The sequence below is a fragment of the Balaenoptera borealis genome (assembly GCF_965194805.1).
Source record: "Balaenoptera borealis genome assembly, chromosome: 11".
In the NCBI taxonomy this organism is placed as follows: domain Eukaryota; kingdom Metazoa; phylum Chordata; class Mammalia; order Artiodactyla; family Balaenopteridae; genus Balaenoptera; species Balaenoptera borealis.
Window position 1 is genome coordinate 61,896,552 of NC_138868.1, and position 10,924 is coordinate 61,907,475.

The 10,924-nt window shown below is 40.1% G+C and overlaps 1 long non-coding RNA gene across 1 annotated transcript; it reads left to right on the plus strand.

The window, feature by feature from the left end:
* The first annotated feature begins 1,500 nt into the window (after positions 1-1,500).
* Positions 1,501-10,576, plus strand: LOC309605760. Its single transcript, XR_014231532.1, has 2 exons — positions 1,501-7,988; positions 10,127-10,576. It is a non-coding gene; the product is annotated as an uncharacterized lncRNA (long non-coding RNA).
* The last annotated feature ends 348 nt before the right edge of the window (positions 10,577-10,924 follow it).

The following is a 10,924-nucleotide window of genomic DNA, read 5'->3' on the forward strand; positions in this document are numbered from 1 at the left end:
TTGAGATTTTTCTTGTTTCTTGAGGTAGGATTTTATTGCTATAAACGTCTCTCTTAGAACTGCTTTTGCTGAATCCCATAGGTTTTGGGTCGTCGTGTTTTCATTGTCATTTGTTTCCAGGTACTTTTTGATTTCCTCTTTGATTTCTTCAGTGATCTCTTGGTTACTTAGTAGTGTATTGTTTAGCCTCCATGTGTTTGTATTTTTTACATTTTTTTTCCTGTAATGGATATCTAGTCTCATAGCATTGTGGTCAGAAAAGATACTTGATATGATTTCAATTTTTGTAAATTTACCAAGGCTTGATTTGTGACCCAAGATATGACCTATCCTGGAGAATGTTCCATTAGCACTTGAGAAGAAAGTGTATTCTGTTGTTTTTGGATGGAATGTCCTATAAATATCAGTCAAGTCCATCTTGTTTAATGTATCATTTAAAGCTTGTGTTTCCTTATTTATTTTCATTTTGGTTGATCTGCCCATTGATGAAAGGGGGGTGTTAAAGTTCCCTACCATGATTGTGTTACTGTCGATTTCCCCTTTTATGGCTGTTAGCATTTGCCTTATGCATTGAGGTACTCCTATGTTGGGTGCGTAAATATTTACAGTTGTTATATCTTCTTCTTGGATTGATCCCTTGATCATTATGTAGTGTCCTTCTTTGTCCCTTGTAATAGTCTTTATTTTAAAGTTTATTTTGTCTGATATGAGAGTTGCTACTCCAGGTTTCTTTTGATTTCCATTTGCATGGAATATCTTTTTCCATCCCCTCACTTTCAGTTTGTATATGTCCCTAAGTCTGAAGTGGGTCTTTTGTAGACAGCATATATATGGGTGTTGTTTTTCTATCCATTCAGCCAGTGTATGTCTTTTGGTTGGAGCATTTGATCCATTTACATTTAAGGTAATTATCAATATGTATGTTCCTATTACCATTTTCTTAATTGTTTTGGGTTTGTTATTGTAGGTCTTTTCCTTCTCTTGCATTTCCTGCCTAGAGAAGTTTCTTTAGCATTTGTTGTAAAGCTGGTTTGGTGGTGCTGAATTCTCTTAGCTTTTGCTTGTCTGTAAAGGTTTTAATTTCTCCATCAAATCTGAATGAGATCCTTGCTGGGTAGAGTAATCTTCGTTGTAGGTTTTCCCCTTTTGTTACTTTAAATATCTCCTGCCACTCCCTTCTGGCTTGCAGAGTTTCTGCTGAAAGATCAGCTCTTAACCTTATGGGAGTTCCCTTTTATGTTATTTGTTGCTTTTCCCTTGCTGCTTTTAATATTTGTTCTTTGTATTTAATTTTTGATAGTTTGATTAATATGTGTCTTGGCATGTTTCTCTTGTATGGGACTCTCTGTGCCTCCTGGACTTGATTGATTATTTCCTTTCCCATATTAGGGAAGTTTTCAACTATAATCTCTTCAAATATTTTCTCAGTCCCTTTCTTTTTCTCTTCTTCTTCTGGGACCCCTATAATTCGAATGTTGGTGCATTTACTATCGTCCCAGAGGTCTCTGAGACTGGCCTCAATTCTTTTCATTCTTTTTTCTTTATTCTGCTCTGCAGGAGTTATTTCCACTATTTTATCTTCCAGGTCACTTATCCGTTCTTCTGCCTCAGTTATTCTGCTATTGACTCCTTCTAGAGAATTTTTAATTTCATTTATTGTGTTGTTCATGATTGTTTGTTTGCTCTTTAGTTCTTCTAGGTCCTTGTTAAACGTTTCTTGTATTTTCTCCAGTCTATTTCCAAGATTTTGGATCATCTTTACTATCATTATTCTGAATTCTTTTTCAGGTAGACTGCCTATTTCCTCTTCATTTGTTAGGTCTGGTGGGTTTTTACCTTGCTCCTTCGTCTACTGTGTGTTTCTTTGTCTTCTCATTTTGCTTAACTTACTGTGTTTGGGGTCTCCTTTTTGCAGGGTGCAGGTTCGTAGTTCCTGTTGTTTTTGGTGTCTGCCCCCAGTGGGTAAGGTTGGTTCAGTGAGTTATGTATGCTTCCTGGTGGAGGGGACTGGTGCCTGTGTTCTGGTGGATGAGGCTGGATCTTGTCTTTCTGGTGGGCAGGACCACGTCTGGTGGTGTGTTTTGGGGTGTCTGTGAACTTATTATTTTAGGCAGCCTCTCTGCTAACAGGTGGGTTTGTGTTCCTGTCTTGCTGGTTGTTTGGCATGGGGTGTCCAGCACTGGAGCTTGCTGGTCGTTGAGTGGAGCTGGGTCTTAGTGTTGAGATGGAGATCTGTGAGAGCTCTCGCCGACTGATATTACGTGGAGCCAGGAGGTTTCTGGTGGTCCAATGTCCTGAACTTGGCTCTCCCACCTCAGAGGCTCAGGCCTGATACCCGGCCGGAGCACCAAGACCCTGTCAGCCGCGTGGCAGTGAATGTGGTGGTCTCCATTCTGAAGTCAGATTATGAGGGTCTACAGTAGCTGTTCAGCTAGAACAGGTTGACTTGGGAGCAATTTGTCTACAAAGCTATCTCCAGCAGCTCGTGGCTGAAAGAGTAGGTCTCCATATGTGCTGCCAGAATCTTGAACGTTTATATAGACGTCTTCACTGGGTTCAGTCACAGATTTGGTGGAGATGGTCTCAAGAACACCTTACTCTCTCAAGGTTGTGTGCTTGAAACATCTCCTACGCCTGAGGGTCTACAAGCTGCAGGAAGACGAGAACGCCCGGGGCGGTCTGCAAGCCATGATTCTTGCCACGACCCCTGCTGCTGCCGTCGTGGAATCTGGCTTCCCCCGGCACTCTGCAATGAGTTTTCAGTGAAGTTTTCTCTCTGTGCTGTTGAGAGTCATGCTACCTGAGTTGTCCAAAGCCATAGAGCACTTAATTTTGGGGCTGGGGTACAAACCCAGCAAATCTGGCTCCAAGGTCTGTGTTACGTCACCCAATGAGGGTCAGGAAGACTCACACCTAAACGCCTCACCCCCGCGAGTCTCCTCCTCAAACCTGCACCACCGCAGGAAGAGTCACCTGCTTCCCTCACTCTTTAAAAAAAAAATTAATAGACTTTATTTTTTAGAGCTGTTTTAGGTTCTTAGCAAACTTGAGTGGAAAGTACTGAGTATTCCCACATACTTCCCTTCATTCCATTATGGTAAAAAAAAGTTCCATTATGTGGATATACCATGTTTTGTTTATCCATTCATCAGCTGATTGACATTTGGGCTGTTTCTACCTGTGGCTATTATGAATAATGCTGCTACGAATATTCATGTACTAGTTTTTGTGTGGACATGTGTTTTCATTTCTCTTGTGTATGTACTTAGCAAGGAAATTGCTGGATTATATGGTAACTCATGTTTAACTTTTTGGGGAACTGTTAGTCCGTTTTCCAAAACAGTTGCACCTTATTATACTCCCACCAGCAGTATATGAAAGTTCCAATTTTTCATACCCTTCGTAACACTTGTCATTTTCTGTTTTAAAAAAATTGTTTTGGGACTTCCCTGGTGGCACAGTGGTTAAGAATTCTCCTGCCAATGCAGAGCACACGGGTTCCAGCCCTGGTCCAGGAAGATGCCACATGCCATGGAGCAATGAAGCCTGTGCGCCACAACTACTGAGCCTGCGCTCTAGAGCCCATGAGCCACAACTACTGAAGCCTGCATGCCTAGAGCCCATGCTCCACAACAGGAGAAACCACTGTAATGAGAAGCCCGTGCACCACAATGAAGAGTAGCCCCTGCTCACTGCAACTAGAGAAAGCCTGCAAGTAGCAATGAAGACCTGGTGCAGCCAAAAATTAATTAATTAATTAATTAATTAATTATAAAAAATAAAATAAAAATAAAAAAAATTTTTTTTATAATAGCTATGTTAGCGTGAACTGGTATCTCACTGTGATTTTGATTTGCATTTCCCTAATGACCAATAATGTTGAGCATCTTTTTATGTGCATTTGTATATCATTTTTTGGGAGAAAAATCTATTCAAGTCCTACATCCATTTTTTTCTTTAAAGTTTTTATTCTTTGTAAACACTTTGTAGCAACAAACATATAGAAGAAAGTCACCCACAACCTTACTATTCCAATAAGATAGCAAATGTTTTAGTGTTTCCAGGTTTCTTGTCTATACACATACTTTCTTTAACCCTATTTTAAAAATAAATAGAATAACATAAAACACCATTTTAGCCATATTTTAAGTGTAATTAACTATATTCACAATTCTGTACCACCTTTGCCCCTCTCCATCTACAGAATTGATCTTCTCAAACTGAAACTTCATATCCATTAAATACTAACTCCCCATTCACCCCTCCCTAGCCCCTGGCAACCACCACTCTACTTTCTGTCTTTGTGAATCTGACTATTCTACTACCGTGTACAAGTGGATATTTGACCTTTTGTGACTGGCTTATTTCACTTAGCCTAATGTCTTCAAGTTTCATCCATGTTGTAGCATGTGGCAGAATTTTCTTACTTTTTAAGGCTAAATAATATTTCATTATGTGTATATTTCACATTAGTTTTACCTACCAACATTTCTATAATTCAAATGATTAGATTTTAGGTTCTCTTGGGATTTTTATGTAGACACACATATCATCTGTGGATACTGACAGCTTTGTTTCTTCCTACTTAGACTTCCAAGTGACTCATGGCTCTAGATTTCCTGTCCTCCTTCCCCTGTACGCAGATTGCAAAGCCAAATTCTGCTAACCTAACTACAGCTTTGTTGCTTCTGGAGTTCTCTCCACAAACCCAGTAGCGGCTCTCCTCAGTGGAGAAGCTGTGCTGCTGTGGACAGGACCCTGCGTGGTCAGGCCTTCCCTGGGAAGAGTTAACCCACGTTCCCCTCCTCCTCTCCACTACCTACACCTCAAGCTCAAGCCAGACCCCATGGCTCAAGTTCCACGGCCACCTCCAGAGCTAATTTACTTTTGCTCCCGCAGTCTCCCTGCCATTCCAGACCCTCATTCTAGCTCCACCAGTTGAAATCCCACCAATATTTCCATGGATCCTCTTTTTCTTCCCCCTTTTTAAATTTATTTTTTATTGTAGTTGATTTACAATGGTGTGTTAGTTTCAGGTGTACAGCAAAGTGATTCAGTTATACATATATACTCCATGGACCCTCTTAAGTAACATATTCTCACTAAAGATTTATGAAAGTCCCTCCCTGCCTCCCTAAGTCTGATATGATGGCTCAAAAAATTTCATAATGGGAAGGAATTAGAATTAGAAAGAGCTGAGCGCAAATCCTGGTTCTAACCTTAATAGCTTTGTGACCTAGTCAAGTTAGGTGGCTTGGTCTCCTTATCTGTAGAATCAGAACACTGATGCACCCCTGAGGCTCTTAGTAGAACACAGTCAACCCTGAGTAACACTGAGTAAGCATGCAGTGAGTGCTGGCTCGCTCCTCTCTAGTCTTTGTACAAGAAGCATTGCTACCCTCCCCCCCTTCCTGAGGCATTTGCCCCACGCTGTTTTGCATCATGGGTCTATGTGTCCTGGTGTGACCCTCAACCAGGTATGAGTGTACTTACTTCCCAAGGGAAGAGAGCATGGGATTCGAAGCCGGACAAAACTGGTTCACATCATGGCACTCAGTTACCAGCTCTGTGGCCTCAGTTTACTCATCTGGAGATTGGAACTTTTGTAAGGTTTAAATTAAGTAAGGTATGTAAGAGCCTTGCTCATTGCCTGGCATACAGTGATTAGATTATACACACATGTTGACCTGATTTAAAATTTTAAAAATTCCATTTTAACCTGCTTCTTTCAGATACAAATCTATACTTTTTTACATGAGCAGTGCTGGGCAAGGGGTCACATTATTCACCATGTTATCTGGGTCACAGCTGATGTCCTCAGTAATGCTGCAACATCTGTGGTAGGACTTGTAATGTCCCCTAATCTCTGGTTTGTCTCTGGCAGCTGCGGAAAGTCAAGCAGTGTACAGAAGGCAGTCAGTCTCTCTGGCTGGCAAATTATCTTCCCTCCAATAAATCCTGTCAGTCCTCTCCAAATGTGCTTGCTCTACACCTTGTGGGACCCATTGTTGACATTTCTCGGCTTTGGGCCTCTCCCCACAATCGTGCTTACAACTAGCTTTGCTAGACATTTTTTTAGAGGAAAGGGGGATTTTTGTTTGGGGCCAGAGAAAAAGGCTGGACTTGCAGAGTGAAATTAATAGCTTGCCCTCAGGACATAGAAATGTTCTATTTTGCCTTTCTTTGACAGCTATCATTTACTGAACATCTTCCTCAAGTCAAATACAAGAGAAACATTCTGAAAACAACATTTGTCTCATAGAGATTGTGGCCACAGAGGCTGATACCTGACTTAAGCCCAAAAATAATTTCAAGTGCAAAAGGGTGGCTGGGGGCCAGCAGGATGGAGAGTGTGAAGGTCCTGGACCTCCAGGGCTTTCCTCTGTGTCAAAAACATAAAATAAAATCTGATAGAATTACAAAAAGAAATTGACAAACCTACAATTATAGTAGGAGATTTTAACACACCACTATCAGGAACTAGCAGATTAAACGGATATAAAATTAGCAGGAGCTGAACATTTTGAACAACACAATTAAAAGCTTTACCTAATGTGAGAGTGGCAAACTTTTTCTGTAAAGGATCAGATAATAGTAAATATTTTATGGCCACATATGGTTCCCTCGCCTTTGTAGCACAGAAGCAACCATAGATAGTAGTTAAATGAAAGAAGGTGACTATGTTCAAATTAAACTTTACAAAAACAGGGTGCAGGCCAGACCTGGCCGTAAGGCTATAACTTCCAGACTCTCTGACCTAAATGATAAAGTCTTTTACCCAACAATAAAGAATATACATTTTAATCAAGTACCCCTGGGCCATTTAAAAAAATAATCATACAAGAGAAACAAAGAAAGCTTCATCAAATTTCAGAGTCAATAACCAATGACTATTTCTCTGATCTCAATATAATTAAATTAGAAATAAACAATAGGAGTATAAAAATATATTTTGAAATGTACTCCTAAACAGAACTGTCACACTACTCTGTTTTAACAGCATAATTCGTAGTAGCAAAAGATTTAGGAAAACTTAAATGCCCATCAATAGAAGAATGGATAGAAAAGGAAAATTATGATATAGTCATACAATGGGATATTATACAACAGGTGAAATAACTGGTGTGAATTTAAACGGATCAAAAAAATAACGAGAAAAGCAAGCACTAGAATAATAAATATAATACCATTTATATAAATTTTAAAGCATGCAGATATTGTTTATGAATATTATTATTTATGGATATTATGGGAAGGGATATTAAAACGAGACTTTTCCTGTTTACTAAATCATGACTACATCTCTTAAACTGAAAACATTTGTCCATTCTACAGAGATTATATGTGTGGCAAATCATGTTCTCCAAGTCTGTGGCTTTATCTTAATTTTTTTTTAAATAGTAACTTTTGAGAAATAATCATGAAAAAAATTTAGGTTGTTGAAATTATCAGTCTTTCTTCTTTGTGTGTATGTCTTGATTAAGAAATCCTTCCCGGGGCTTCCCTGGTGGCGCAGTGGTTGAGAATCTGCCTGCCAATGCAGAGGACACGGGTTCGAGCCCTGGTCTGGGAAGATCCCACATGCCGCGGAGCAGCTGGGCCCGTGAGCCACAATTACTGAGCCTGCGCGTCTGGAGCCTGTGCTCCGCAACAAGAGAGGCCGCGATAGTGAGAGGCCCGCGCACCGCGATGAAGAGTGGCCCCCGCTTGCCGCAACTAGAGAAAGCCCTTGCACAGAAACGAAGACCCAACACAGCCATAAATAAATAAATAAATTTATAAAAAAAAAAAAAGAAAGAAATCCTTCCCTGCCCTGCACTATTCACAATAGCCAAGACATAGAAACAACCTAAATGTCCATTGACAGATGAATGGATGAAGAAGATGTGGTATGTATATATACAGTGGAATACCACTCACCGTAAAAAAGAATGAAATAATGCCATTTGCAGCAACATGGATGCAACTAGAGATTATCATACAGTGAAGTAAGTCAGAAAGAGAAAGACAAGTACCATATGATATCATTTGTATGTGGAATCTAAAATATGACACAAATGATCTTATCTATGAAACAGAAACAAACTCACAGACATAGAGAACAGACTTGTGGTTGCCAAAGGGGAGGGATGGTGGGAGAGGGAAGGATTGGGAGTCTGGAATTAGAAAATGTAAACCATTATATTTATATAGAATGGATGAACAACAAAGTCCTACTGTATAGCACAGGGAACTACAGTATATTCAGTATCCTGTAATAAACCATAATGGAAAAGAATATGGAAAAGAATGTATATACATGTATAACTGAATCGCTTTGCTGTACAGCAGAATAACACAATATTATAAATCCACTATACTTCAATAACATAAATTTTAAAAAAAGAGAAATCCTTCCCTACCCCAAGGTCATAAAAATAAGACATTCTCCTATATTTTATAAATAAATATAATATATATATGTGCTATACACTGAATGTTTGTGTTTCCCAAAATTCATATGTTGAAACTTAATCCCCAAAGTGATGATATTTGGAGGTGGGCCTTTGGGATGTGATTAAGTTATGAGGGTAGAACCCTCATGAATGGGATGAATGCCCTTATAAGAGAGACCCCAGAGAGGACCCTTGTCCCTCCTGCCATGTGAGGATACAGTAAGAAGATGACCATTTATGAACCAGGAAGCAGGTTCTCACCAGATGTATAGATCTTGTACTTCCCAGCCTCCAAAATGATGAGAAATAAATTTCTGTTGTTTGTAAACCACCCAGCCTATGGCAATTTTTTTATAGCAGTCCAGATGGACTAAGACTGTATATATATATATTTTTTTCTCCACCAGCTTAACAGCTCAGACAATTTATTTCATTTCTTTGTATCTGATATTCCCTCATTTATAGATGGAGGTTTGTAAAAAGGGGGTTAGTAGTAGTACTTTCCTTATAGGATTTTGTGAGGAATACATACATTAACTTTTTTAAAAAAATAAATTTATTTATTTATCTTTGGCTGCGTTGGGTCTTCGTTGCTGCTCACAGCCTTTCTACAGTTGCGGCGAGCGGGGACTACTCCTCGTTGCGGTGCGCAGGCTTCTCACTGCGGTGGCTTCTCTTGCTGCACAGCACGGGCTCTAGGCGCACGGGCGTCAGTAACAGTGGCATGTGGGCTCAGTAGTTGTGGCTCGTGGGCTTAGTTGCTCTACGGCATGTGGGATCTTCCCAGACCAGGGATCGAACCCATGTTCCCTGCATTGGCAGGCAGATTCTTAACCACTGCACCACCAGGGAAGCCCCCATACATTACCTTTTCTTAAGCAAATGTTACTACAGTCAGGTCCAGGCAGGAATCACCTATTGCTCCATTTCTCCAGGCTAGGAAGCCTCATCCTCCCCTTCCCCCAACAAAGCAGAGAGTACCCAGTCACCTCTTTTAGAAAGTTTATGATGATTGCACATTTTGCCTCTTCTTTTCATTGGAGATTAGGTACAGAGGGGTTAGGAGGGAGCAAAAAAATAGGAACATACTATCAGAGGCCACTACAAGCTGAGAACCAGAGAAGGTTTCAAGGTTTAATAGCAACTTGTCTTTGTAGAGAATTTCTATGATTGCAAGCACATACATGGAAGCGTCCTCTTGTAGTCTTTGAACTTCAGAATAGGAAGGATCCTTAGACATTGCTGACCACACTCTTTAATTGAAGCTGAACTCCCTGTTCCTATTTGCACCTGCCTTTCTCTGTGGAATGCAGAGTGGGAAGGAACATGATCTAGGCCCTAAGAGACAGAACACACAGACTTCATTCAAAGCCAGGCAGACACAAGTTTATATTCTGGCTCTACTGCTTATCAGCTGCAGGACCTTGGACAAGTTAATTTTAAGTGAATTTAACTTCTCCAAATCTCAGTTTTCAATTTATAATATGGAAGAATGATAGTATCTTTATTACAGGGCTATTGTGAGACTTAGAGATGTGAAATGCAGAAGAATACCTGGCATATAATAGGATTACATCATTAGGATTACGATGTCCCCCCAATAGTCATTAGGTTCTGCTTGGACCTTCAGAGATGAAAAACCACTTAAATGAGGAACCACTTAAAATGTCTCGCATAGCTCCCAGAATCAGGAAGTTGTATACATCCTGCCCAGAGATGCTTGTGCAATAATTTAGATAAGTTGCCACCTTGATTGATCTCAAATTCTGTCATTGGCATATTTCTCTGCAGTGACAGGAAAAGAAGGCATTTTGCTGTTTGGCACCCAGGCTCCTTTCACCAAAAGAACGCTTCTTTTATCAGGCCTTTCTCCATCTGCTCTTCTCTGCAGCAGAAGCTTTACAGTATAGATGTTCCCAACTGGAACGGGAGCACATGTCTTGGGTAAACGTAATTAGTGCGTTCCTAAGGAAAACGGAATAAACTATGCAGAACCCGAGTGCTTGGCAGCTTTAGAAAAGTGTTGTAAGATATGTGCTCCAGTACTGTCTCTCTAATTAAAAAAAAAAAAAGCAGATGGAGATTATGGTAATTAAAATGTAGAATCATTAAAAAAACAAAGCAAAAAAAAAAAAAACCCACCAAGGACAATGGTCATACTTTCTGGTTTTATGCTCAATCCTAAATCTTTGAAATTTCTTTTATCAGATACAAATATCTATGTAGAAATTTACAGATCAGAGGAGCTCAAGTAAGAAAAACTACACCAAAACCTCAGCTATCATCCCAAATGATGCTTTTCTATGCCCTCACAGAGGGAGGCAGCAGGAAGATGGGGCTCTTTGCACTGTCTAGGGTCCCTGTGTGTGCTCCTAAAACACCGAGGTGCCCAGATGGAAGGCAACTTAAAGGAGCACATACGAGAGCTTTGTGACCTTGGGAGTCACCTTAACTCCTGGGCCTTAGGTTTTCGCTGATGAAATTGGAAT